Source organism: Aythya ferina (assembly GCF_964211825.1).
Source record: "Aythya ferina genome assembly, chromosome: 7".
Classification (NCBI taxonomy): domain Eukaryota; kingdom Metazoa; phylum Chordata; class Aves; order Anseriformes; family Anatidae; genus Aythya; species Aythya ferina.
The window spans coordinates 34246855-34274781 of NC_140302.1; the positions used below are offsets into that span (position 1 = coordinate 34246855).

Here is a 27927-nt window from a genome sequence, read left to right on the forward strand (position 1 = left end):
GATGAAGTTCTGGTAAATACTCTTAAAGTTCAAGGTTTTTTGTGCTGTTGTGCATGCACAGGATGCACTGCATCTCCCGTGGCTGCCTGGAGGCATTTCTTATGGGCATCCTCAGTGCATTGAGCAAGGAATAAAACCCGAAGCTGTACAGGAACTGACTGCTCTTGAAACACCGTTAAGCTATAATGGGCTGAAAATGTCTTCATTTTTATGTCTCTTCAATATCACGGAAAAGAAGTCAACGCTGATGTAGGTAAGCGTGGGCTATGGATTTATCTAATAATATATATGGAAGATAGTGAAAATATTTCAGATTTGCCTGCAGTTATAAACCTGTAAATCACACTGAACATCACGGTAGTAAGCCATTTTCTTTTAAGTTTTCTGTATTTTACTGCTTCAGTAAAGCCCATCACCTATCAACCTAAGAGCTGTAGTTGTATAGCCTATGGCTATTCTCAATTAAAAAAAAAATAATTGATTTTTTTAATTTTAAAATTGTGACACAAACCCACCAGAAGACCAAGGCATATAGCAAAACTAACCAGATCTCATTTTTAACTTAGGAGCATGGCAGGGAAGGGGGAAGAAAGGGAAAGTCCTGCACCAAAGCCTCAGAAAGTTGCTAAAGTTCCTCTTCTGGCAGTAGGAAGCAGTTGGCAAGGCAGATGCTGATGCATTACATCTTTTCCTACGTGATTATACACTTCCTTACATCATACACATTATGAGAGGGCTGGAAAAACTTCCCAGGACCCTGAAAAAGAAGACCCTACAGCGACAACGTGGTGCTTGCATCCTACGGGGCCCCAAAGCCCCTCACACAGTCACTGCCCCTGATGTGAAACCACCTCCCTGGCTGCAGTCGAGGCGTGCATACTGCATGGCAAAGAGGTGAAGCAACCCCAGCTAAACCAGCATTTAACAGTTCTGCACACAAATAAATATGTCTGTGTTTTCATGGTTCATTCCACGAATACTCAAGAGGAAGCTGTACAGCACTCGCTGTAAGCCATTCCTCTAATTAATACCTTTGCCAGAACAAGGAAAAACTCAATATTGCAAAAAGATCTGTAACACGTGGGCAGCTGATCCTTTTAAGAAATATGTAAGAATACAAGCCCCTTTTCAAGCAGTGGCACTACTTTCAGCCAGTTTTCTTGAACTCCTCTCTGGTTATAAACCCAAATGGGTCATCTTCCTTAAACTGCTGTCCTCTCTCTGTGAGAAGAAAAAATCTGTGCCCGTTTGTGTCCCTGATGGCTTCTTCCTTCAGATGGAAAAAGGAAGGTGGTTCTTCCGCAGACACTTGTTCCAAGTCCTTCACAATGGAGAGAGCACCTACCAGAAGAGCACGCGGAGCTCAGCCAGTGTCTGGAAATCAGTTCCTGAGGTCTCTGAAGTGAGGTGTTTTGTTGCTCCTTCCAAGACGCAGACCTTGAAAGAGGAGCATTGAAGCAGATCCCTCTTCAGGCCGTGTTTGAGCTCTAGCCACCTGACCCCAGTGGGTTTCGGGGCTCCAGCATTAGGTGCAGAGCACACGAAGGACTCCTCCCCGGCACGTGCTCAGATGCAAGTCTTCAGCTGACTCGAGACTGCTGCGCTGCCTCTGTCCCCGTTGGGCAATTCAACAAAAAACCAGTCGCTACTTCCCTGCCATCCACATGGGGAGCGCCTGGAGTCAATGGGTTCAGTGTGGGGATCATTCAAACCAGCTGTGGCTAGTGAAAAGAATCCGTTCCTCATTCCTGCGACCAGGCTTGCTAGAAAGTAGGGAGCAAATGTTCCACCCAAAATAGTTTTGGTCTGAGCGCAAGAGAAGCTATTGGCAACAACAGCGTTGGAAGAAGGAATGCCGTAGCATCAGGCTCAGATGCCTCGCAAATGTATCTTGTATCCTCTATCCCAAATCGTATTTCTTTCTGTCTGTAGCAGGCAAGATCCTGCAAGCGGCTCTGGCAGACGGCTCAGCGCCTTTATTTTGGCTAGCAGAGAGCTCCTTTCCACGTGGGGCCGATCTGGGACGGGAAGCAGATCCACCACGGGGCAGCTCCTCGCCTCTCTGCCCCGCACCCGGCAGGGCTGTGGGTGTCCTCCTGCACCCGGACACGGTGCACAGCCCCTGCACGATGTCCGTGTGTTACCTGCTGGCTTTGCCCTCCCGCCTGAGCTGCTCCGGGCAATTTTTGTTGCACGCTCCCATCGCTGCTCCTGGGTTTACGGTGAGGATGCTCCGGGGGTGTTGCAGCAAGCGGCGCTTTTCTAACAGGGCTGAGAGCTGCTGATGTGCCCCGTTGGGAAGGGCTGGGTGTCTGCGGGTGATTTGTAGCCTGCCAGGAACACAAATAGCAGAAGGTGCTGGTGGAGCAGCAGACGTGATGAGCTCCCACGGGGTGAGCACCCAGGCCTCATCCTACGCACTGGAGGGCACGGCGTACTCCTGACGCAGCGCATGTGTTCTGAATTTGGTGTACTTCGGGAACGAAAACGGGAAAAGAAGCCTATGTGCTTCGCGGGGAGGTATTGAAGGCACTGAACTGTGACGCATTGCCATGGCTTTGTCTTCAGGACTTGCAGCAAACTCCAGTCCGAGCAGAGCTGCTGGCAGGCACAGGAAGAGGCGCACGGGTTCCTCCTCGCACACCCTGGTGTGGCACAGCAACGCCTGGCACCACATCCCCATCCCAAACACGCGGCTATCAGCGTGCCACGAACAAAGGACAAGGCCCAGCAAGGCCAGATAACAACAAGAATTAAAAAAAAAAAGACTGGCACGTTCATGTCACGATGTAAAGGAAGTGACAAACCCCTGCAAAATGAGCTTCCCATTGTGCCTAATCTCTCTGGGTGTAGCCACGCCAGCGCTGGCTGCTCCTCCGTCTCCAGCCTCTTCTCTGGGCAGGGCGAGCGATTCCCAAACCCCAGCAGCTGGCTGGAGCAACCTCCACCTCCTCCTCCTCGCTGCAGCTTTCCCTCAGAGCGTGATGACTTTTAAATCCTTCCAGGCTCGAAGCCCAGTGAGCAGTAAAGCCCGGCACAAAGTGCTATTTATTTCTCATAACTGCTTTTTTTTAAATTTTTTTTTGTAAGAATCCAATAAAAGAATAACCTCAGCAGTATTTGCCGTGGCCGGAGGTGGATTTGAGGCTGGTGGGCAGTGGGTGTGCTGCGTGGTGGAGCTAAAGGAGAGCCCTCACCATGCCCAGGCTCCTACCTCCCTTCAGTACGAGGGGACTCGAACAAAATCTTCTGGGGAGCTGGAGGCACCGGTATGGACAGAGGGCTCCACGCAACAGCCACAGTGGCTGCACAGAGGTTTAGTTAATTAGGAAGTTGGCCGTGCTCGTAAGGAGGAGGAAAACAATGCTACACAGTCAAGGCAAAGAGCAAGTGAAAACCATAGTGCATGAAGCTACGGGGGAAACAGAAACCGGCTCTATCAGCTCCGAAACCACCTGAAATTACCGGGCTGAGCATCGGCACAATCCTGCTGCTGAAGCAGAGCAGCACGAGCTCGTGAATCGGCCTTGGCCTTCATTAATACATCCTGACAGGCTCCAAACATTCCCCCGGTGGTTTAAGACATTGTAAAAAAAATTGAAGGAGCTGCCGTTTTTTGACCTCGGTGTGTCAGGTAAGGAACTGCTGCCGAGCCCTGACAAGCTGTCACTCCATCCCAAGAAATCCCCCTTCCCATCACGGGCTGCTCCATGCTCTTGGCCAAGTCCATGCCCTGCTGGCACGGTGGCACTGGGGCTCTCATACCCTTCTGCCCTGCTCTGGTGGCTTGCAAACCATGAAGCCAACAGAGGAGGGCTAACCAGGAAGGATTCATTTATTTAATCAGCAGAACAAACAGTGAGATCCCGTCTTGAAAGCAGAATGAGCTCTGACAGGAGATGCTTCAGACTGCGCCCGTCTCTTCAGCCGGCGCAGGGAACATCCCGACACGAGATGGGAAACTCCGAGTGGTGGAAATTCAGAGGGCTGGTGCCAAACCAGCGCTCCCGGGGAGGAGGCGGCTGTGCTGTGTCCGCAGAGACACAACCCAGGGAAAGCAGGAGGAGAAAACACTTGGCTGTAGAGGAAAACCAACACATCGATCCCTCCCCTCAGCACAAGGCTCCGGCCAAGGAGAAGCACGGGCCATGGATGGTTTCCAGGGGTGGGATGGGCTGCTACCTTGTGCGACCGAGCACACTTCGTGATGTGGAGTTAAATCTCAGATCTGGGAATCAATTTTCTTAAGAAACGCTTTTAAATGACTGTTTTTCCAAATTCGAACAGAAAAACTCCTTGCTCAGACCCCAAAGCCTTGGGACTCACTCACCAAGCACCGTGCTGCTGCCTGTTGTGTCTGCCAGCCCTGCTGCAGAGGGCTTTGGGTGGACTGGAGTCGGAGATTTCCTGAAACTGTTCAGGCTAGGAGCTAGATGCCAACAAACAAAGCGTGTAAATACATGAACTTGCGAGGAGGAGCTCACCAAAAACTCGAAACACAAACATTTTGTGAATGTTACCCGCAGTGGTGCTCGCAAGCATGGAATACTTTCTTAGAAACCCTCTACCTTTAGGGCACCATCTGTCCAGCTGCAGTATTTTGGTTGGCTTGTTGTTGCTAATTCTGGTATTTGCCCTTTTCTTCTGCTCTCCTCCCTCCCTCCTTCCTCTCCCCACTTCTCCAGATGTGCTTGCAGTGGAGGAGAGCTGCTCCCTGTGCTGCTGCAGGGCAGTTTCCAGCCTGGCCTGTGCTCAGCGGTGCTCGCAGCCCGGCGGGGCCGTCCAGCATTTCTTAGCACGGACTTTGTGTGCAGCGCCGCGGTGCTTTGGCTTGGTGCCTTGTAAACAGATTAGACAAATAAATAGGTAAGAGGCATGTTAGCGTCGTGTGCCCAATAATTTCCCGGAGTGGGATTAAATGAAATCGGAGATTCCCCAGGAAGCTGCCCCGCTATGCAGAGCGCTCTCCCCGTTACAGGGGCATCGCGGCGGGGAATTACACACTCCTGGCATCGGATGCAGGCAGCCCAGGACCAAACCACAACCTACGGAGAGCAAGACAGCAATCGCACTGCTGCTTATCTTCCCGAGTCCAGCTGCTGCTCCGGAGCCTGAGGTCTCTGGGAGGAGCACGAGAGGCTTTTCGGAAGGAGTCCCAGCTGCGCTCTTCCTTGCTGGCACCCGACGCCTCTTCCTTCCTGCAGCAAAAGCAGCTCGTTCCCCGGGGAGGACGGGGAGCATCTCCTCTGGCTCTGCAGCTTCCCGTGCCGTAACCGGCTGTGTAACACCAAGCTGCTCTGAGCAGCAACCTCCCGAGCACCGAGCCTCGCCGGAGCCAATGTTGTCTCTCCCAGTCCTTCTGTGAGATCTGCTTCCCATATGGCCCCGCCGCCTCGCCTGCCTCCCCGACTGCGAAAGACCAGTCTCCTCGCTGCTGATCCTACCCCGCTCTCCTGCCTGCTGGCATCACGGGCTGACACCAAGGACAGGAGAGCAGCTCCACCTCTGCACCGGTGGCACATGGTGGGACTTTAACTTTGCAGTTCCCAGGACAGAGCCCATCTACTAACACGAAACGACTGCCAAGAGAGAAAAGCCCTTCAGAACAAGCACAAGCTCAAGTCGTATTTATCCCAGACTTCCCAAATTCCCTCTTTTCCTTGTACTGCCTCAGGACAACAAGGCGGTCAAACGGATCTGCTCCGGATTCATCTCCTGCACCTCCCACAGCTGCAAATCCTTCCGAAGAAGCTTTTTGCTCCACGAGGCACCACCCGCTTGTGACCCTGAGCACCACCTTCCCTCTGACAAATACCTCTGTTTACAGCCTGGAATTTTGTAATATTGAGCCACGGGAAATTCATCATCTCCACACACTCTTGCCATGCCAATATTGTATGAATGCCATTTCTCTTTCTCCTCCTCAGCTGCTACCATGATTCATGCTGCCGTTAGCTTTCCGCGAGCGACCTGCTTTGGTTTATCGTAGCTCACGTTGTCATTCGTCTTAAAATCAACCCAAAACATAGCCAGGCAGATAAGCCTCTTCTGATGTCTTCTGTCACTTCTGGGGAAGCATGCACGGCAACCCCGTCGCTCTTAATGGTTAAGAAGCCCCATTAGATTACCCATTATTTTTGTACAGCACAATCTAGAGCAGAGCACGGTGGGCACGCATCTAAGAATCATTTTCACCTTGTAAGTTAATTTATTTATTTTTTTCTTCCTTGAGAGCAGAGCAGTGAACTGGGCAGGCTGGCTTAGCACTTCATTCACAGGAGCAGAGGCCAGTCTGGCACACCTGGGTTTGAGGTCGAGTAAAAACCAAACCGTGGTAAGCAGGGCAAGCGGCCTGACCGTAACGAGAACAGGAACAGCAGGATTTCATGCAAAACTGAAATATCAGAAGCCAAGAAGGGGGAAACATCCTATCACGTGCACCACGAGCGCACCTCCCAGTGGCAAGCAGCCCAACCTGAACAATAGCTCTCGGCACACCGCCAGCACCACCCGGCCCAGCCAGGCTGACCATGCAAAGGGAGATGAAAGGTGAGCAGAACAGTCCCCGGGCTTCAATAATTCAAATGCATTTAATTTTCTAGTGGTAAGAAGGGTGGAGGGTTTTTTTTTCCAAAGCACGGCCTGCATGGAGCGAGCATCTCTGTAAGGGATGGGCCAGCGGGTGGTGGGAGCACCAGGGCAAGCGGGGCCAGGAGCTGGCCGTGCGTGTCTGCAGGAGGTGGTGAGGTGGTAGAGGGAAGCTGGGGACGTGCTGCCACGCTGCAGGAGTTGTTTTAAGCTTGTGGAACCACACAACGCTGGGGGAGGCTGCGTGTCACCCCACCAAACCATGGGCATCGTGCTGGGCAAACCCGCTGGCACCAAACTCAACACGCAACCCGTAGAAATCGAGATGGAGACAGGAATCCTCCGGCCAGGACCACGTTCAGCCCTCGATATTGCTGGTGTTTATTTCACACGTCGGCCCTGCTGCAGAAATTTTCAGTCGCAAACTTCCCAGGGTTAGGTGGAACTCCTTATCATGTGCTGCTTCAGCCCATAACAGTGCCCGTGCTAATAACCCAACTCCGTAATGTACAGAGGGAAAGCAGCACTTCATGAAATATTGATACGCACTTGGAAATTTGACAATTATCTCCAGAGCTCCTCGGTAAAATCTGAAAGCAAATAAATAGCAAACATTTCCTGTACTCATTAAAATACTGAAAAACAGAGAAAGAAACCTACTCATTATCCATTTGACAAATATAACCTATTATTTTTAATAATGCACGGGCATTCAATGCACAAAATTTACAGCTTCTCTTGCTTAAAGAAACCATTGGTTTTGTAGACCTAATTTTAAGAAATGCAATAAAAGTAACTTATGTGGAGCTGATTGCTTTTGTAGGAGAGGGCAAAATCTTTCTTCTGTGGCAATCAATGGCAAAACTGCCATTTGTTCCGATGGAAGTACAACTTCACTCCCTGCCCTGTTTTGGAAAATGCTTTTCTGGAAAGAAATTCTCAAAAAAAAAATAGGGAAATGTTAGAACAAGCTCCATTGCTGCTCTCTGAGTGACATTTCCATTCCTGCTTTTTTTTTCTCACTCTGTTGCTGATAGCCAGGAACCCCAAAAAGAGCTCAGACTGTCACGAGAACAGGCTGATAATCCACACCGTCAGCAAGAGCAGTGTGTAGGAGGCAGCTTGAAACTGCCCAGGGATTTGCAGCCTTAGAACGAGCGTCAGCAAAAGGTGCTGGGCTTAAGAAGACCAGCAAGGATGTCAAGGGTGCACCAGCAGGCGTCTGCAGCCCACAGTCCTGCAGCCCCTGGGCACCACCTCCACGCCATCCCAAATATTTCAATGGGACCTCTTTTTATTTTCTTCTCTCTGACTTTTTTTCCTTTGAAAGCATATCCTGAATTATTACTGATGATAGCGTGTGCTGTCTGAGCAAAGTCCCTTCTGTTTATTTACTCGCCGAGCCAGCACGTCAACCTTGGAAATAACAAACTGCTTGATAACCAAACCAAAGCACGCCTGGCACACGCTTCTGTCTGCACACAAGTGCTGACCCAAATGGGTAGTGACTAATATATTGATTATGTTTTTGACAGTTTTTCCTCCCATCTTCATTTGTGTATGTATCTGCATACATAAATAAAGCATAGAATGAGTTCTTGGCTGTTTCTGTCAGTATTTACCGAGGATCTTCACCAGCTCCAAGCATTCAGGTAAGCCCTACTGGTTTCCTTCTAACAGCGACAACAACCTGCTTATCTCTCAGGTTATAGAGCCTAAACCACCCTCCTTTGGGGGGACTACGGCACTTTTGGGAGCTGTGAGAAGACCTTTTAGTCACATATTTCTCCCAGCCGCTCCTTGGCTGCCTCTGCCCTCCTATTTTCCCTTGGCCACCCCACGTTTGGGTTGGGTCAAGGATTTCCAGCCTGGACCCGACACCCTGGGGAATTGGGGTGCAGCAGCCCCACGCAGGCAGGGCTTTGGACGTGCCATGAGAGCCGCGTTTAAGCCGATTGTTGGCCTCGACACCCCTCGTGTTGGGGGAGAGGGCGGAGGGAGGCAAGCCGGGCCCTAATCCGCTCCATCTGCTCTGCAGCAGCTAATTGGATTGCGAGTGCAGAAGGCAAGGCCCCCGGACACAGCCCTGGCGGTCGTGCTGGCCATGCAGAGCCGCTCACAAACCTCCTGTTTGGTTGGATAAAGCTGCTCCAGTGCAAGGGGAGAGGGTCCTGCCTCGCTTCCAGGGCACCCCTCTTTCCAAGCCCTTCCCGGGGATGCACGCAGCTGTCGTGAGGTTTGGCTGCCCAGTTTCACCCGAGAGGTGAAACTGATGCTGCATTGGGAAAACAACACGGGGAAGGGGCAGCAAGCAGCATTTCACCTCCACAAAGCACTGGGAACAGCAGGCAAGAGATTATAAACTAGCTTTCTTTACCAAAAGCCACTGGAACGCTGCTAACGTCAGGTTTTATTTAGGTGCAGGAGTCAAAGGCTCGTCTGCCAGATGCTATATATAAAGCTCACTAATCTATGGCCTACGTCTGCAACTTAATGATTTTGGTCTTCTGCTTTTTAAGGATCCAGCTCTGCACCCACTTTCGCTTTTAAAAATATCAGAGAGCTCAGCTCTGCAGCATTTTCATTAAGCTGGTCCTCAGCGTAATGCTGCGAGGAGGACAAGCAGAAGGAATATAAAAAAAAAATGTTTAATACAATAATGATCAGAAACCTTTAAATTTTTTCTTCCCTCTGTGAACACTAAGTTTGTAGCTATGGAAACTACTTATGAGAAAGCTAAAAAAAAAAAAGCCAGCAAATATAGTCCAAGAATGATTGGATGTATGAAAGTCCTAACGGTGACAGAGAACTCCAGGCACAGGGTGAAAGGGAAGTGTAAATTGAAGATGACAACACTTGTGTGTCTGACAACATGTTCTCCTCTGTCAGGCCAAATTCATTGTTATTGCCACGGAGCCAAAGTCAACGAATTGTACCTGGAACGAGTTTGACGCTTTTATATCGCTTTTGATAAAACCATTACAAAAAGCACATTTCAGCCTTTGGAAAAAATATTTTAAAAGTGCGTTTTCTGCAATCAGTGAATCGTGTGTGCAGGTTGGCCAAGACAGCCAATGTTTTATCAAGGTGGCTTCCAGCACCTCTCTCACACACTGTTCTTCAGCTCTTCGCCCTTCTAACGAGAGCAGCTCTGGTAATTTGGATGTGAAGACCCACACGCGACACACCTCTGCAGGCTCCTCTGCCAAAAGGAGGCTGGTGAGGGTCTGTGCGTGCACATTACACCGAGCCAGGTCTGTGTGAGCCTTTCTAAGGCTGTCCCGAACTCAGTGCGAGTTAGTTCCACCTAGTGCCCGTATCACGCTGCAGATCAATGTCTCTCGAACGACGCGGTGACTGTCAGGACAGCAGACACTAGCAAGACACGTCTGCTTACTTCAATTAAATATTTTCACATGGAAGTTACAACCCCAGTTAAAACAATTAGCCCGGGGTTTTGCCAGTGCACGCCATCCAGACACACTTCACCTGGAGTAAGGCGCTAGCTGGGAATGGCTCCAAGGACTTGCTATGGTCTGTCAGGTCAATGTGCAAATTAAATCAGATTTATTCAGTACATGGAGCTCGCTTTGGTGCTGTTTCAGCCTGCATTGTTAATTGAGCTGCTTTACATGTATACATTGTGATTACATGCTACAGTCTGTATGAAAGACGTAGAGAAGAAAACCTGCAGCTGATTTCTGAACTGTCCGCTGTACGGTACATTGGGCAGGGAATAAACCAACATCAACAAATGCTCATGGAATTTACATTGTGTATGAAATATTGCTGCTATACTCTGCCCATAAAAAGCTATTACAATTTCAACATGTTACTAGAAAGAACGGGCAAATTTAGCGCTTTTAACCTCCCTTGAACAACTGTCAGGACTCCTGCCCCTGCCTGTGCCCTCTCTGCTTTGGGGGTTGCCCAAAAGAAAGCTTCAGCCTGCAACTGATGCGTGGTTAACCCAATTTTTGTCTGTCACAGGGTGGAAAATGCCAATAAAAGAATCACCGTCAAGTGTTAAACAGTAGAAGCAGAGCTAAGCTAATCACTGCGAAAGGCATTTCTCGCTGGGCTCTAAGCTGATAAAACAGGAGATGAGTCCCCTTCACACCGGGGAGAATTACTTCTGCAGGGAAGGCGGCCACCCTCAGCCTGACTTTCCCTGTGCAGGAAAAGGGCAGGATTTTAACCAAATCTTACCTGGCTTGGCTACTCCCTGACTTGATGGGGCATCCCCGCTCCTCACCCCTGTGCAGACACAGGCAGCATCCCTGCTCCATGATCATTTGCCTTTGTGACTTATGTAAACCAGAGGTTGAACAGCCATCCAAGACACACGTTTGCAGTAAATGATGGTTCCTTGCTGGAGCTCCCTAGCTCCAACACCAGGAACACAAATCGGACAGGCTCCTCCTGAGGGAGAAGTGCAGGCTAGCTACAAAAGTACAGGACTTCTCATCAGCTAACTGCTTTAAGACTGAAAAATTGGGCACAAAAATACAAATTGAGTAATACAGTCAGAACACTAGCAAACATACTAGGTGGAAAATGCAACATTTTGGAGACGTGGCTCAAGCAGTCTGAGCAGTGACCATTTAACAGTTTGCACTCACCATCGCTGCTGGCCTGCAGGATTTATGGCCCTGCATTACCACCTACTCCAGCAGGAGACTGGCCACGAGCCCGCCCTGGCAGCAGCCCGCCGGCTGACACGGTTTTGTCACTCCGGCTTGGCAGCAGGGTCTTTTCCTGCTCGCCCCCGAGCTGACTTGGTGCGATTGCTCCCTGCATGGCACGACTGCAGGAGCAGCGGGCTGCGAGGGCGTTTCTCCCCCCAGGAGCCATTCCCCACGGCTCCACACACGAAATCTGGACGACACGAGGAGCAGCAGGTATTTCAGCACTAGGTCCCCGTGGCTGATTTTCTCCTTACCTCCCCAAAACCAGCACGAGGGGCCTGTGCCCAGGCCTCGGTCCCTGCACTCGGATGCTCGGGGCAGCAGGAGCCGCGTCCTCTGCCCAGCCCCAAGGTAAGCAGCAGCTGTGCAGAATCCACACTGAGCGCCTCGGCACAAAAAATCACAAATTGGGTGTCTAGAAACACTCATTTAAAAAAAAAAACTACAATACACAGCCCAACAAGACTTTAAAAACAAACAAAAAAAAAACAAAATCCCACAAAATGGTCTATTTTAATCTCCTGTTCATATACCAAGCTTCAAAACATCGGTGGACTACAACAGACATTTTACAAGCCTCTGCTGACCGAGCAGACATCAACCTACATCGACAGAAAATATCTGCAGCCATTTAGAGACAGAGTTTAACACTGAGCTTGCTTTCACCTCGTGACTCACGTATCCACTGCAAAGGGCACAGCCTGGCTCCTAAAAATGCATCTTTTCTCCTCCCGCTGGTAAACGCGATTTTCCTGGATTGAGTCAAGTTCCTGCCATCCGCTCAATGTTTTACAAACACGCTGGCGTATTTGGAGTGCTGGTTTATCACCTCGCGTGTGAGTGTGAACACTCCTTAGCAGTGGTGTTCCTTAAAGAGTAATTCCTCAACACAGCTCCAACACCTAGAAACCGCCACGCCTTCCGCTCCTGAGCACAGCCCTTCGTCTGCAGCGGGTCTTACCTTGGCTTCTACTTCTAAAATACACTTTAACGGGAAGAAAACCTCTCGGGCTTATTTGGAAAATAAAAAGGGGAAATAAATAAAAATGAAGACAATTTTACAGGTCCTACTTCAGCTAAACCTTTCAGGGACTTCAATGAGAAGATAATCTTTCTGTGATTATGGCCAAACCCTCTCGTTGCTTAGCAACACATAATTAAGGAATATGTTTTCAGATCCGCTTTGCAAGCTGGCCATTATCAGATGAAATTACTGGAGCAACAAATGTCATCCTCATGCAAATGAGTTGGTTGTAGGGGGAAAAAAAAAAAAAGAGGCTGGAGTAGTGAGAAAGAGCTCGGCAGCACAGAAACGCTGCCGGCTTCCTCTTGTTGCGCACCGGCAATTCTTTCCCAGAAAAATGCCCAATATCGAGGTTTTTAAGACAATAAGGTTTGCGTTTCCCTACGAGGCAAGCGGCAGAGGGGTCTGATTGCCCGACCCGAGGAGGCTGCTCCCCAGCCGTGCCTTGTGCCAGGGCGGCACCGACCGCAAACACAACCAGCTCCGTGCTCCCCACGTTACGCCACGCCGCCTTTTTTTATTTATTTTCAGGCTTTGGGAAATTGTTTGTTTAAAAATACTGCCTGGCTGTGGATCACTTCTGCCTGTGATCCACGTCAACACAAAGCGTGCTGCCTAATATTTTTTTTTTTAATTTTTTTTTTATAAATCAGCGCGCTGCGCCAGCTGCATAAAGGATGCATAAGCATGAAAGGAACGGCACCCACCTTCTAGCTGCGTAATTATGGCGAGCCAGGGAAAGGGGTGCGCCAAACGTCTGCATTTTGACAACTTTATCATTTCCACTCACAAAATCGTTCTTTATTTAGATTCCTGTGGAATGTCATCACCGGCTTGGCACCACTGCTATGCCTATAAATGGTATACTTTTATTGAGGCTTTGTGCCTGCGCTCGTAGGTTACATTGTTCGAGGCTTGTTTGCTCGCGGGCTCGCTCCCGGGAAAAAACATTTTGAGGGCTTCTCTGAGCATTGCTCCAGCAAGGCGAGCCACAAACCATCGGATTTTCCGAATTTCCTCTTACGGAGCAGCGTGTTTGTGGCGGTTTCTGCCGGGTTTGGGGTGTTATCAGCCGGGCACATCGCCCACGAGGATGAGCTACGCCTGCCCAGGCCATCCGGCCCCGCAGCTCGGCGGCGAACGCTTCGGGAAAGGGAAGGGGAGGAGAGGAGCCACCACTCATTTTTATTGTTCCAGGGCTTAATGACAGGCTTTTAGTTTTAAGCACGGTCCTATTACTTTAACAGCTATATCGCTTCCCTTATAGGCATCTCTAGGAGGAAATCAGGGGTTTTATTTTATATGCCTGATAAAACAGCAAATTAATAATAAGAAGAAAAAGACTTAGGTAATGGCCAAAGGTAAGTCGATTCTCGAATAACACCATTAGCTATCTGATGAATTTAGTCAAAACAATGCTAACCATTTCCTCCGAGGAACACATTTGTGCCTGATAACAGTGGTAAAAAGTCAATCTGCAGCAAACCCTGTAGTCCTAATTGCTCAGCGAGCGCAGTATCTAATCTCCCGTTCTCCACAAACAACAGGAACGCCAAGATTAACGGTGGAAGCATTATCTGACATACCGCTCACTTTTAACCGAAGTTAGCTAAGCAAATAAAATACTCAGAATTTAACTGCAGAGGGAGAACCAGCATCTTTAGCTCTGCGTAGCCCTACACAAGGAGGACTCCCCTCTCCTTGTCTAAACAGGAGAGCGCCTACTATTTTGGCACAAAACCCAAATATATTTGCCTGCATTTCTTTTTTTTTTAGGGGTTTAAGCAACAACAGGGTGGTTCTAAACTACCGTAGGGACAAAGACCCTTAGGAAATTACTTGGTTCGGGTGATGCCATCGTGGAGACGATGACGGGCGGCCCCGTGCGCCGGCTGAGCTTCGGGTACGGGGAGAGCTGAGCGGGGAACGTGGGGCCGGTGGGGGCCAGCCCGTCCCCGGGTGCTCCCGGCCGGCGGAGGAGCTGCGGGCTGCCGTGGGGGCTGGGGGCCGGCGAGGCCACCGTCCTCTCCCTCTTCATCAGCTCCATGGGCACGGTGTACGTGGTCGGGTACGCCGTTTTGGGGCTGGCGTGCGGGTTGGCCGTGGTCATCGGCGTGCCGGCGGGAGCGCTGTAGGTGGAGGCCGGCCGCGGGTGCACGTTGCAAGGCAGGGGGGTGTTGTATCCAGAACCGGGGAGGAATTGTGGCCCTTGAGGAGCACCAGCGGAGGCCGGGTAGGTAGTGGTCTCCAGCAGGTGCTGGGTCGGGGCGCTGGACGGCCTCCGGTGCATCTCCCCTGCCCTCGGGGAGGGTGGTTGAAGAGGAGGCTGTGGGGCTGTAGGGCCATCAGCGGCTGGCCCCGAGGTGAGGGGCACCCCATAGTCACCCGCCAGCTCTCCGCGGTGGCTGAAGCTGTTGGAGCGGGTCCTGGGGCGCAGCGCCCCGCTCCTGCGCTCCTGCCGCTGCAGCTGCATCTCCGCCTTGTAGTTGTGGGCGATGCGGGACAGCACGCGGGCCTGCCCCAGGTTGGGGGCCACCGACTTGATGTCGTTCTCCTCCATCATGGCGAGCAGGTTGGGCGAGTCGAAGCCCTGCTGCAGCAGGGCGGCGAAGGTGCTCTCCGAGACGCCCTCCGCACGCAGCAGCGCCACGAACTCGGGGTCGAAGCTCCTCTTCCCCTCCTGCCCAGGGAACGCGGGCGGCACCACCGGGTGGGACGGAGCCGCCGCCACCGCCTCGTAGCTGTCGTAGGGTCCCTTGGTGCCCGTGCCCTCCCGTCCTGGTCCATAACCACTGCTGGGGTCCACCACCAGGCAGGTGGGGGCTGCCTGCCTGCCCCCTGATGTCTCAGGTGGCCGCTCTGCCCCGTCACCATATGCCGGCCGTCCAGGGAAGGCTGGGGGCTCTGCTGCATACCGCATGCCAGGGGTCTCCACGCCATACCGCGCCGGGGAGACGTCCCTGCCACGCAGCCGCTGCCCGTCCAGTGCTTTGGGGTCCCTGTAGAGGCGGGCGGCTTCTGGGGGCACGGGTGGGCGACCTGAGGCCGGGTCCCAGGACAGCCGGCTACCCGGCACCCCGTAGCCCGCCGGTGGCCGGCTCAGCGGCTGGTAGCAGCGGGGGTCTTTGGGCGATCTAGCCGCCAAGGAGGGGTCGCTGTAGTAATCCTGGGCGCCCCGGCCCGCCATGGCTGCCTGCCGGTCGCAGTAGGCGAAGTCGGGGACCGAGCCCTTCCTGAGGGGCCCCGGGGCGAAGGCGGCATCCTGGTAGGGGTACGCCTCTTGCTTCAGCTCCGCGCCGCCCTGCAAGATGATATCGTTGGCACGGAGGCCCAGGGGCTCGTACCAGCCGCCCTCGCTGCCCACGTAGGTCAGGGAGCTCCTGCGGCCCGGCGGCCTCTGGTACTCGAAGGCATTTTCGCCCTCCCAGGCGCCCTCGTACCAGCCGGCGGCGTCCCAGCTCTGCGAGCGGCCGATGTTGGGGTGCTTGCTGGGGATGGGCATCGCCACCGCACCGCTTGGTCCCGCTGGGATGGATGGAGAAGAGGAGGCGCCTTCCTTCTCACTGCTTCCCCGGCCAGCATCAAAACCAGACCGTGCCCGGCGGCGTGAGCCCTCCCTTCGTGGTTTTATCTTTCCGAGCGCCGCCTGAATTATTAATTCTTCGAAACTTTAGCAGGCAAAGCATACAGCAGCGCTGTAACCTGGCCTCGCTCCGGGCTGGCGGGAGGAAGGGCTCTCCGTGCAGAAGGGGGCCGCCGCGCTCAGCCCAGATGCTTTATCCTCTGCTGCCCGGGACGGCGCGCTCACATGGACAACTGGCCGAGCAGTGCCGGGGATTAGGAGCTAAATAAAACTGCTAAAGCTCCTGCTCCATGTGACATCATTTCAGCCCGATGAAATCTCCTGCACCAACCCAGCCAGCAACCTCAAAGCAATTTCTCCCCAGGGAATCATTATATATATATATATATATTTATATATATATTTTTTTACATGTTGTTTTTTTACACGTTTTTCATCAGTTTTGGTTGTCGCCTTCCTCCTGAGGTCACTGCTCCCATCCGTACCAGCAGCCGGCAGGAATCAGCAGTGAGATAACGAAACGTGCACGCACCCGCACGGCCCCACGCACACATACAAAAATAAAAAAGCAAGCTCCAGTGTCAGCTCAATCTTAATCCACCCTGATGAAACGCTAATCCACTGCACACAGCTAAGGACAAATTAAATGGGAGCAAGCAGGCAGGACGAAAAAAAAAAAAAGGCCAGTGCTAGATACTGAGGAATACAAGAGCGATTAGAAATTAGTTAGGTATCTGTTTAACACTTTATGAATATTGTAATTTGCTTTGGAAATTACATTTTTTTGTTGTAGTTTGAAATTAGCTACACTAACTGCGCTCCAAAAGGATCCTTTACATTATTATCATAATACGCAAATCCTTTCATCATCCCAGGACAGAAAATTGTGGAGGTGTAATCTGGAATGTATAATTTTAAGACCCTACCAGAGGTCACGGAAAAGGAGGGGAGGATCAAAGGATCTAAACTCCAGTCCTACAAAGGAAAAAGGAGTAGCAGACTTTTGCCTATTATCTCTGGTTTCCTTCAAAAAAAAAAAAAAAAAACATGTTTATGAGATGGAAAAACACTCAGAGACATCAGACAAAACTCAATTTGTTTCTAGCAGTCTTTCAATATTCATATGGATTAAGTTTTTTTTTTTTTTACAGTTAGAGTAGGCAAAAGGATTTAGATGGAATCACAACACAGAAAATCATTATTTGGAAACATAATAAAAATTTCCATATATAGTTACCATTTGCAGAGGAGCGATTAAAATGGCTCCCCAAAACACCTATCTAAATTATCATGAGCTGCTTACGCTCAAAGATTCCTTTTCCTAGAAGAATAGGTCAATCATTACTTATTTTGTTAATCACGGCGAGCGAAGCAACATTTTCCTTTCCCAATTAAAAAATTTAGAGGGAAACGATTTTGCCTTTCCCCGCTGTGATAATAGATTTCTGCACCTCAGACGTGCACCTTCCAGGACAGACCCAGTAAAAGGGGTAACAGCCACCTCTGGTCTGTTTGCAAGACAGCTTGTGCGTTTTTCACTGCTAATCCACAATAAATGTTTAGTGCGCTAGCCATCACATGATAGACTATTGTGCTATTATGATAGCTAAATCACTAATACAGCCTAATGCTTCTACTTGCCTATCATACTAATACCTCGGGGCTATATTTCTGACCCAAATACTGACAGGATCTTTGAGTAATCCCTAAATTTCTTTATTGCAGTAAATATTATAAATCCTCTTCAAACATTTTCTCCTCCAATTCCATCCCCAAGCACCACAGTCTTTAAAATTATGTTGGATATTATGCAGACATGCAAAGCACGGGCCCCCCAAAGATTATTTATGCAATTCTCGGAGAATATCTGATTGGCATCATATTGAATTAACTAACGAACTTAAAGCGCATTGGAAAATTTCTTCTTTTGTGAGAGTCAAAATGGGAAGACACATTTGTGGCTTACAAATAAAGCAGAGAACATTTTAGCAAACAAAAACATTTTATTACCACAACATTTTGGTAAAGGCTGAAATGTATTCCCAAATGGATACAGAGAGATCCGTGCCATTTGTTTGTTCTGAAGCAGCAGAAGAAAGCTACCAAAAATGTATACTCAAAAATAATAAAACGCTTGTCTATAGATCAGGGGCATCTTCCATCATTGTTTTCACAGAAATCAGTCCATGTTCAGCCCTGGTAGACAATGGGAAAAAAACATGTCAGAGAGCAATTAAACTCTGTAAGTGCTGGTCCTGAACAACTGCACGGGAAGCCAGAAGGGATCTCTGAGTATTTACTGCCTCTTAAAAAGACAAAGGCTTTGATAAACTCTTGGGTCCCTTGATGGACACGCAGAAGAGACCTCGCTCAACCCAACCCCGGTGGCCATGCCCTGCCTGGCTCAGCTCACATGGGGCTGAGAAGGGGCAGAAGACCCATCCTGGTCTCCCTTCAGCCTGGGCACGGAGCAGCTCACACACCCACTGGGACTTGGGCTTTTCCCCAAGCTATGTGGTACGGGTCCTTGTGGGAGGATGCTGCACTCCCCCTGAATCAAGAAACGCGTACAAAATGACCGGAATGAAATATTTATGGATGGGCAGCCAGGATTTTTTCTTTTTCTTCCTTTCGCATTCTTAGCAGCAGCTCCTGTGCAAATGCCAGTAACTCCGCAGCTATTTCTGAATTCAGAGCCAGGCAGCGATCGCCAGGAGAGGACGCGGAGGTGCAGGAGCACAACCCAACCCAACTGAGCTCATCTGCACTTCTGGGGAGAGGAGAAAAGGCGCTGGCACCAGCATTCCCAACGTGAGGGGGAGATGAAGGACCAAGGGACAGGCAGAAGATTTATTTTCCTTTTTAATTCTCGAGGTATTTAGGGAGATAAAAAAAAAGACATATGAAAGCAAAAAAAAAAAAAAAAGAAAAAAAAAAGCTGATCAAGAGATTAAGTGCTCTGGTATTTCAGATCACGTGAAAAATGCACAGTTGTGACTTAATACGCTGGGTTTCAATCTAGTGTTGGTATAATGTATGGTAAATTTTGCTATGATACAGCAGCTACAGAGATGTGCTCTGAAAACAAGTAATGACAGAGGAGCAGAAAGGTGGGCCCAGCATTTCGACACCACAGTCAAAATGCAGGGAATGAGATATGGCTCGGGAAACCGTTCCCAGTGGATCCGAAACACTCATCTCCCCCAGTGCCAGGAAGCTCAGTTTTCTTTCAGCGAGGAGCAAACCTGTTATGTATGTAAAAACCGTGATAAGAAATCAGGATGCTAAATCTGCAACACAAATTTGTAAACAACATTTTTTGGTGTCTGCAGCACTGACTCGGGGGAGGTTGGATGTGAAATGTAATTCACATCGATGTAAAACATTTCATTTCAAATTCTGCAAGCAAGTTGCTGGAGAGATTACCCTGTGCAACAAAACAGTACACTTTTTCTTAGTTTTGCTTTTTACTATTTTAAAATACTTTCCAACTACAAGTTTAAATATTGTTTTTTTACATGAAACATGATTTTTTTTTTTTTTTTCTTGCATGCAGCAAAATGTTGACGTTTTCTCCCATATTGTTTTCTTCTGGGAGAAAGCAGAACTTAAAACAACAGAGTGAATATGCCAAATCTCTTTGTGGGCAAAAACTGTAAGGTGAATCAGTATTAAAAAAAGGCTCTTTCCCTCTCCAAGGCAAAGGAATCCTACCTGTTGTAGTGACGAATCCTCCAGAGGGTAAGTACATCTCGTGTTAATGGAGAGAGCAGGTATCAGGATACCCAGGCTTTATACTTCGTTCTACCACTGCCAGCAAGCAAATTGATTAATTTCTTAGTCACAGATTCCCCTTCCATCAAGAGGGATAAGATAATATACACCTATCACAGTCAGACGGCGTTAAGATTAATCCGTGTTTGTACTGTGATTTCAGGTGACAAGGTACAGAGCACCGGAAAGCCAACGGTGGGATAAATGCCTCGGTGTCTGGGCTTTCCAGGACCCCGTGTGATTGTACCTAATGACCCCTGGTGGCTGGGGAGCCTTTTCTGGGTGTCTGCTCCTTGCAGGGTGCTGGGAGGCAGGACGGAGCTGGTGCTCAACTACGCGGTGGGATGTGATGGCTGCTACGGAGCAGAGAAGGAATAGCATGAGTGTGCTGTAAATGTTGCTCACACGTGCGCGCAAACGTTAAAGAAAAAAAAATCGGGAAGAAATGCAGGAAGACAATGTTCCAAATCCTTGGAAATTACTGCATTTGCTCAAATCTGGCTCTGCAAAAAATCTCTCTCGCCGCGGCAATAAGCACTCTGCATAGATGGACTTTCTAACAGTCTCCTGAAATTGGAGGCGTACAAAAGAGAAAATTAGCAGGATTGTGCAGGAATCATTTTCAATAATCAAAGGAACAGAACAGCATCTGAAAGCACTCAGCGCTTGAAGCCCTGCCACATGCTTTTACCAATTTCCAAACCAAAAGCGTGGATGCTTTGTAACTTCAACAAAACCCTCTCAAATACCAACTCGGTGCGGTACAACAAAACACTCTTAAGATCAGCCGATTATTAAACAATCACTGCCCTATGTAACTCCGTATTTTGATGACTTTGAAGCGCAAAACAAAAGCTGACGTCCGCGTGCAGCTCGCCCTGGGGCTGGATGGAAGCTCAGCGTAACCGCTGGCTCGCATGCGCGACCCGCCCCAGGAACGCACTGCCGCGTGCCTCGCCGTGCTGCGGGCAAAATGGGGTTTAGAAACGGGTTTGGCTGCAAACCCCACTGACTACACTCAAACGGGGCTGCTCACAGCAGCCAGCGATGTGCAGGCAATGAGCACGTGGGAATTTTGAGCAGTGAGGCCACCTCTTCCTTTCCACTGCCAGCCAGCACCGCATCTCACATCGCCATGTGCCGACGAGTCTCCAAGCAGAGGCACTTCACCCGTCTTTTGTTGAGGGGTACACTACCTGGATTTACCTCGTATTTACTGCAGAATGAGGGTCCGAGCAGAAGCACCCCAAGGAGCACACAGGATTCATCACCTCATGCTGTCCGGCTCCCCCGGCAAAGCCCTGGTGATTTGCGGCCAGGGATCAAAATCAAGTTGTGGCTAACAAATGCAGGAGGCTAGCAGTCATCTAAAAAAAATCATGTTTAAAAACAAGAAGCCCAGCTGAAAAACATCCTTTCGGCCTTTGGAATGAGCCCTACAGGCTCTTGAAACTTCAGTGAGAAACAATTTTGCCTTCAAGTATTGGGAGAGTCCAGTAAAAGTCAGCAGAAAAAAGTATTGTGACATTCCTGGTTCAACAAAGGGATAATAAAAATATCAGATGTCTCCCTGTGCCATGAAACTACACACTGTCAAGGGCTACAGAATAAAAATCAATCTGGATGCTGAACGGCAGTCGAAAAGCCAGCAGACAAGGTTCATTGGGCACATCCCTCAACTATTGGCAAAGATCTAATCTACGAATGCTCTTAAAAATAATCCTCTGGAAATCACATCAAGCACCTTGTCTCCAAAACTGGGTATTAGACCTTGAGGTCAAAATTCATCATTTTTAATAAGAGTTCAGGATCAAGATTTAAATAGCATGTGTAATGAAAAGCATGGGAATTATATCTGTCCCAGAAAGCAGTAGAGAAATCCATTGTTAAATGAATATATATTATAATTCTGAACTCTGCCATGCATGTCTGGGCTTTGCATAAAAAATAATTAATTACTAGGTTGTAACATGGTCTCGAGGAGATAAACAGGCTGGAGTTCAGGGTGTCTTGCTGCTTTACTTTCCCTGATGATGCCAAGAGCTTGAAACATGCACGTCCCTTGCAGACTCAACACAGATTTAAGAAAAAAAACAAACCAAAAGAAAACACACACAAAAACCAGGAAGGAATGTTATTTTGGCTAAAAGCCATTTGTTATTTGCTTTTCTAGAAGATTGATGTATTTTATTATTGTATGGCAATAGCCAAAGTATCTGGTGGGGAGGGATCCCATTTGCTGGTACATTTTATCATGGTCCCCAACCATCCCTGGGGACGGCTCCTCCCTGGTAGGGTGACCCCAAGGCCAAAGGTGCCAACCCCACAATCCTTGTTTAGGTCCACTGGCTGATTCATATCCCCAAACTGCTATTACCAGCAGGCAGTGACACTATTTTCTCTCAAAAGTGGGTGCCAAGCTCTAACTCTAGGCTTTTTTTTTTGTGAACTGAAGCTGTTTATCAATAAGTTTTGAAGTGCTAGATGGCAGTAGAGAGTGTTTAAAAAAAAAAAAACACACTACGAAGACTATCTAAAATAAAAGACAAAACAAGTTAATAGAGTTAAGCTAATGAGCTATATAAAAGTGTCATGAAGAAATTAGCAATACCATTGAAGTTTAAGGCAACAAAAATGCACGACCAACTCTAGAAAACTCGCTCTTTGAAGAAAGCTCTCGGATATAACACACATAATGAAAACCTTCACTGTTTTGGCACCGAGATCCCTTACATCTGTTCGTGGATACAGAAAAATATAAAAGAAAAGTTGTGTAATGCATTTCTCTGCAGCTTTATTTTAGTATAGCCAGATGTCCCGCTCCTGTCAAAATATTTACTAGTAAATATTCAGCAGAGTCGGAATCAAACCTAAAAACCTGGTCCGGATCCAGACGTTGTCAGTCCAGGAGGGATTCTAACTTAGGAGGCAGATAGGAGTTTTTGCTCATGTTTGGGAGGAAAATCCATCCCACTCTCATCCGTCCTTGAGGACTGAGCATTTCCCATCACGTATCTGGAAGAGGCGAAGCAGCCAACTTCCAACTTCCACCCCCTGCCTTCGGCCGCGTTCCCAAACGCCGGAGCTCAGGAATACGTCGACAGGGCTGCCCCGAGGCTGCTGCTCAGACAATGCTCAGCTCCCTGTCTCCTTGCGTATTCTGGGGGTATTGTCATTTTTCTGAGTAATCTTTAAATGCGAAGGAGGATTTAGAGTAAGGAGAAAAAAAAAATAATAACAAGACACCAGACATGACAACGTGTTAATCCATAAACCAGTTAATTTAAATGGGAAATGTGGTGAGGATGAAAAATTAAGTTGATGGTATAGAAGTCATCAGCTGTAATTGTTTCTTAATTAATGACTTGAAGTTAGAAAGCTTGTTATATGGAACCTTGTCTTAAGGCTGGAGAAAATGGAAAAATACAAGGTGGAATTAAGAGTTAGATGCGTATTAAGTTACCATAAACGTGGGCTTAAATGCAAGGAGAACACAACAGAAGTATTTTTTCCTACCTCTGTGCATGTAGCACCCACGTCTCAGGAAACAGGAGCTCTACTTCTTGCAATAGCTCGAGTCACATATCTATTACAACGCGATTGCATACCAAATTCATGATTTTTTTTTTTATTTTCCTTTCTGTAACCTTATCTAAATGTGTCTTACTCTTTACCGGATGCCTGGGGGATTTTGTCAGGCTGGCTTCATATCTGGCTCAAGTCCTACATCTTGTCATGCATATCCCCCTGTGGCATGTCACAGGAGATACACTGCACGTAAGTGAATGTATATAAAAAAAAATAAATCTAAACAGAACTGGAAAACTACTCGAGCACCTCTGCCTCCCTGCTGCAAGGACAACAGCATACCTGTAGATGGGAGATACACCACACCTCTGTCCCAAAGCAGAAAATTTCTGCTTTCAAACAGAGCGAATTCTTGATTCAGCACAGCAAAAGGGTTGAAAATAAATCAGGGAATAAGGTCAGTAAGCTTGAATAATGCCTGTGAACCCACTGAGGTTGCTGGAACTCTCTTCATCCATAGGATCGTGTCCAATATTAAAAACATCTTAAAATTTTAACAAAACCTGTGAATGACTAAGAGGTAATTAAAAACAGTGCAGTGTGGCACACTTGCCACTGCCCAGATTGGTAAAACGAGGTGTAATCCAGCTTTCGTGTGAATTTGAAATGGTTTCTGAAGCCTCTATAAGTGAAATAAGATGAATCTTGGGAGCAGCCAGACAGATCTTCAGAGAAATTAAATCAGCACAGGGAGTAATGGCAGAGCATCTGACAGACTAACTTTTCCTTTTGTCTAGGCCAAGTGTGGTAAGCAACCCTTCCTTAAAAGCCTGATGGTTTATGTGCTTTGAGGTGGAAACTTAAAAAATATATGAAAAGCTTTATTGTGTGGGGGAAATCCTTGTACTGTGTTTCGTAATCACGGAACAAAGAAGCTCAAATCCACTAGGAAAAAAAAAAAAAAAAAGAAAAAGAAAAAAGCTCTATATTTGTTCTAAATAAGTCAGTTTTACCCAGGACAAGCAGTTTCTTCCACACTTGATATCATCTTTAACTCATTGTTTCTCATCAAATGACTAGTGGTGATAAGAATTTCCTGAGATAATAGGATTCTATTTCTAAGCAGCAAAAATAAGTATTATCAGATGCTACTTGGCATTCAAATTTGCAAGAATAGAAGAAAATTCCTCCACCCAAATATCAAACATACTAATTTTGGCCAGCATTGCATTACAGGAAGGAGCCAGCAGCGGAGGCAGCAGCTCTGCAGAGTTGCCCAGTCAGTGCCGAGCCCCTCACGCAGGCAGGGCTCCGGACACGGGGATGCTGAGCACTGGAACAATTCGTGTCATGGCATTACGTGCACGGCAGTGCCTCATAACCAGCTATTTCCTACACACTACCATGCTAACAGAACACTAGGGCCTGGAAAACAAGGCTGCCAGGATTCAGTTTGCTTGTACACCTTGCATTTTGACTGCCTGGTAGCTTTAAAATACTTTTCCCAAACTGCTTCCACGGGCAAGGTTCCTCTATTTTTCAGCCTGAATGGACTGTGCTAGCTGAATGGGAGCCTATTCTGTTTTCTGTTGTTATTGGTGTGCGAGCCCAAACCTCAAGCACACACTGTTCAAATAGTGCTGAAAAGCCAGAACCATTACAATTCTTCAGGGGCACTTTTATGGAGGGTTGTGTTTTTTTTTTTTATGATAAGAAAGTGCACCACACGCAATAATTGACTGTGTGAATATTAAGCCCACTTTTACACATGAGAAACCGAAATAAAAAGCAAGCAAAATGTACCCCTGACATAGATCCAAGTTTGCATTTTCCACAGGACCTGCCTTTACGTGGTATATTTATTCAGGCGTTACTCTATATGGTCTGCACTGACTTCCACCGCTGGCAGAGACGTGGAATGCGGAATTCTTGTCCAGCTTTGAAATGAATTAACCAGGACCAAGGTAACTCCGGTGATGATAAAACCATCATCAACATTTTGGGACAAATTGTTGTAGCCGAGGGCTTGGGGCCAGCCCAGAGCCACCCGTACGCAGGCTGGTGCCTCGCTCCCACTGATAAATGAGTGGCTGGGGAGGGTCAAGGCCACTTGCAGCAACCATAGTGACTGGAAGGCAAACACTTGAGGAATTCCTACAGCAAATATGGATTACGGGTAGAATCAGAGACTCCTCAGCCAAACAGGACACTAAGGTGCCGCTCAGAATATAAATCAGTGACTCAAAAAGCCAAGGGACTCGTGCATTGAGCTCTGAAAAGTCTTACGTGACCGTGCTGGCATTTATCAGCCACCAGACACACCAAAGGACCAAAGGACCTGAAAGAAAACAAAGGGCTTGTGTGGCACTTTGAACGGCTCTGCTATTTTGCAAGGTACAGACAGCTCTGGTGGCACAAACTGATGGGTAAGGACACTATTTCCCACTGGAAAATGACAAATCCCAAAGCGAGAACTCCATCAGGAAACGTCTGAGCTCGCTTGGCCTTGCAATTATTTTTTCTCTTCGCTTCTTGTTCATCTCAGGGCTGCCACTTTCTGGGCGTGTGTTGAAAGCTTAACTGACTCATAAATGTCAGTGCAAACTTTAACCTATAAAGCCAGGCATTAAAATTTCATGGCACTGGAGCTGCAGACAGCAGGGTAGCGCAGTTGCGAAGGTGCTGAGCAGGGGCAGTGCTTGGGATCATCAGGGAGGAATTCAGCAGGGCTGGGAAACCTGTGATTTACACAGACACAAGACATGCCATTACACATCCTGGATGTGCCACCACCACTGCCTCGTCCCTGTTAAGTGTCTACATCTGATGAGGAAAAGACAGCACAACCTTGCACGCTGCCACTGCAGCTCCTCCTCTGGCTTCCCAGCCAGGCTGTTCCCAAAAGCACCACCAGCAACGTTTGAGGGCTGCTCCTCACCCCCTGTCTAGCTCCTGGTATTACTTTATATTTTTTTAACCATATTTTCAGAAGCACAGGATAAAGGACAGCCGAGCAGGCAGCAGGCTGGGCAGCAGAAGTGATGCTTTGAGTGCCCTGCAGGAGTGATGGATGCCACACACCAGGGGTGCCACCGTGTGCCATCAGAGCTGGGCACTGCTGGGCACCTTCTTCTACCACAGGTCACAGAGAAAAAATGACACTTAATATCACCCTGCAGTTGATTCCTAAATGAAAATGTGAGGCAGGTGAGTTTCTGCCCTGAGGGTTATTGCTGCTGATGGTTTGCAGTCGCTGCGGTGATGATGCAGAGCGAAGGCTGACCCCGGAGAGCCCAGGAAGAGCAGGAGGAAACTGCCAGGCTTACAGACAGGCAGGAATAACACACACCTGTAGCATCATGCACCTTGAGACCACCATAAATTAAAATCAAAATCAAGGTGGTCATGAAGGAGAACAGCGGGGCCAGCTTATTTCTGGCTGTGCCTGTTTGAGGGCCAGGTGTGTGAGCTCTGCTCTCGCCTCCTGGCAAAGGCTCTGTCCTGCCCCTGTGCTCTGATTTACCCTGCTCCCACCTGTACTCACCCTGAGCCTCCAGAAGAGCTCCCCACCTCGTGCCCACCAGCCTGCAGCACGGGGAGGTGTTGCACAGCAAGCGCAGCCCTCAGCACGAGTGGCCAACGGGGTCACGCGCCAACTTCATTCCTTCAAAAGCTAAGAAATTGCCCCAAATTCGGGAACAATAACAGGCACACTCCTGACACCGCAGCAACTCAGATGCAAAATTATTTAGACCCTTTTTTTTTTTTTTTTCCAAAGCAGAGCAGGAGGGTACTGCGGCTGCCAGGCTGCAGGCTCGGGGCTCTGCTTTGTTTCAGGCACAGCAAAAACAACATTCTTCAGCATCTCCCGCTTAGACATGGCTCAACAGTTTTTGCTGGAACTTTTTTTCTTTTTTCTTTTTTTTTTTTTTTAAATTCACCCCGAGGTAAAAACCCATCATGAAATGGAAAATTTCAGCTCAAACAGATTTAAAATGTAGCAAAATTACAAGCAAATGGGAACAGACTTGAACTAGGGGGTGCTGGACAACTCTAACTAAACACAGCACCAGCAGCTCCACCTCCAAAGCATATTTTGACTCGCTACGTAATTAGCCACGATTCCACACACAGGAATTATGTAAACCACTCCACACATGCTGTTTCCAAAAGCCCCAGCCATTCACTGGATACGTCTTTCCACCCGCAGGGATCCAATTACAGAATCGGCACCCAAACTCTCTGGGACAACCAGAAGAGAAAGAAAAGGGCAAGCCAAGACTTCGTTCTGATGGGCCTCACAAACTCATTTAATTCTTAACAGATGACTCTAAATGGCTTTATTGCAGGCTGTTGCCCTAATATTTATTTATCCCTTAAGTGTGCACCATTATCTCACTTGTAGTGAAGTCTGTGAGTTGATGCAAAGAGCTCACCCCTTCAAAACAGCCTCCTCAGCAGGAAAGGTAGCTCTGTCATACAAAGATATCATACCTATATATAAAAAAACACAGTAATGCAATGAGACTGACCTCCCTCTCCTCCTGGAAGACTCATAAACCCGTACATAAAGGCTACAGACAGGTGTTTTTAGAAGTACTACCCCCGTGTGTGGCTCGGATTCTTTTCCTGTGCCAGATGCACATTTAACAGAGCAATACGAACGCTACAGCTTCCTAAAACGCTCTTTTAGTACCGTGGTAGTTTGTGGCAGCTTGTAAAGCACGATGAAGACCCAGCAA

At 48.4% G+C, this 27927-nt stretch overlaps 1 protein-coding gene and 2 long non-coding RNA genes across 7 annotated transcripts in view; 1 reads left to right on the forward strand and 2 right to left on the reverse strand.

Moving 5' to 3' along the window:
• CTBP2 (C-terminal binding protein 2) overlaps positions 1–27927 on the reverse strand; it is a 115494-nt gene that overhangs the window by 17487 nt on the left and 70080 nt on the right. The window lies entirely within an intron of this gene.
• LOC311439828 lies at positions 352–21566 on the forward strand. 2 transcript variants are annotated; one of them, XR_014695033.1, is made up of 2 exons: positions 352–8240; positions 19821–21566. It is a non-coding gene; the product is annotated as an uncharacterized lncRNA (long non-coding RNA). The 2 variants fall into 2 exon arrangements; XR_014695034.1 differs by lacking the exon at positions 19821–21566 and adding an exon at positions 10579–12337.
• On the reverse strand, positions 17640–27359 carry LOC311439830. Its single transcript, XR_014695036.1, has 3 exons — positions 26730–27359; positions 19598–19693; positions 17640–18079 (listed from the first exon to the last, which is right to left on the reverse strand). It is a non-coding gene; the product is annotated as an uncharacterized lncRNA (long non-coding RNA).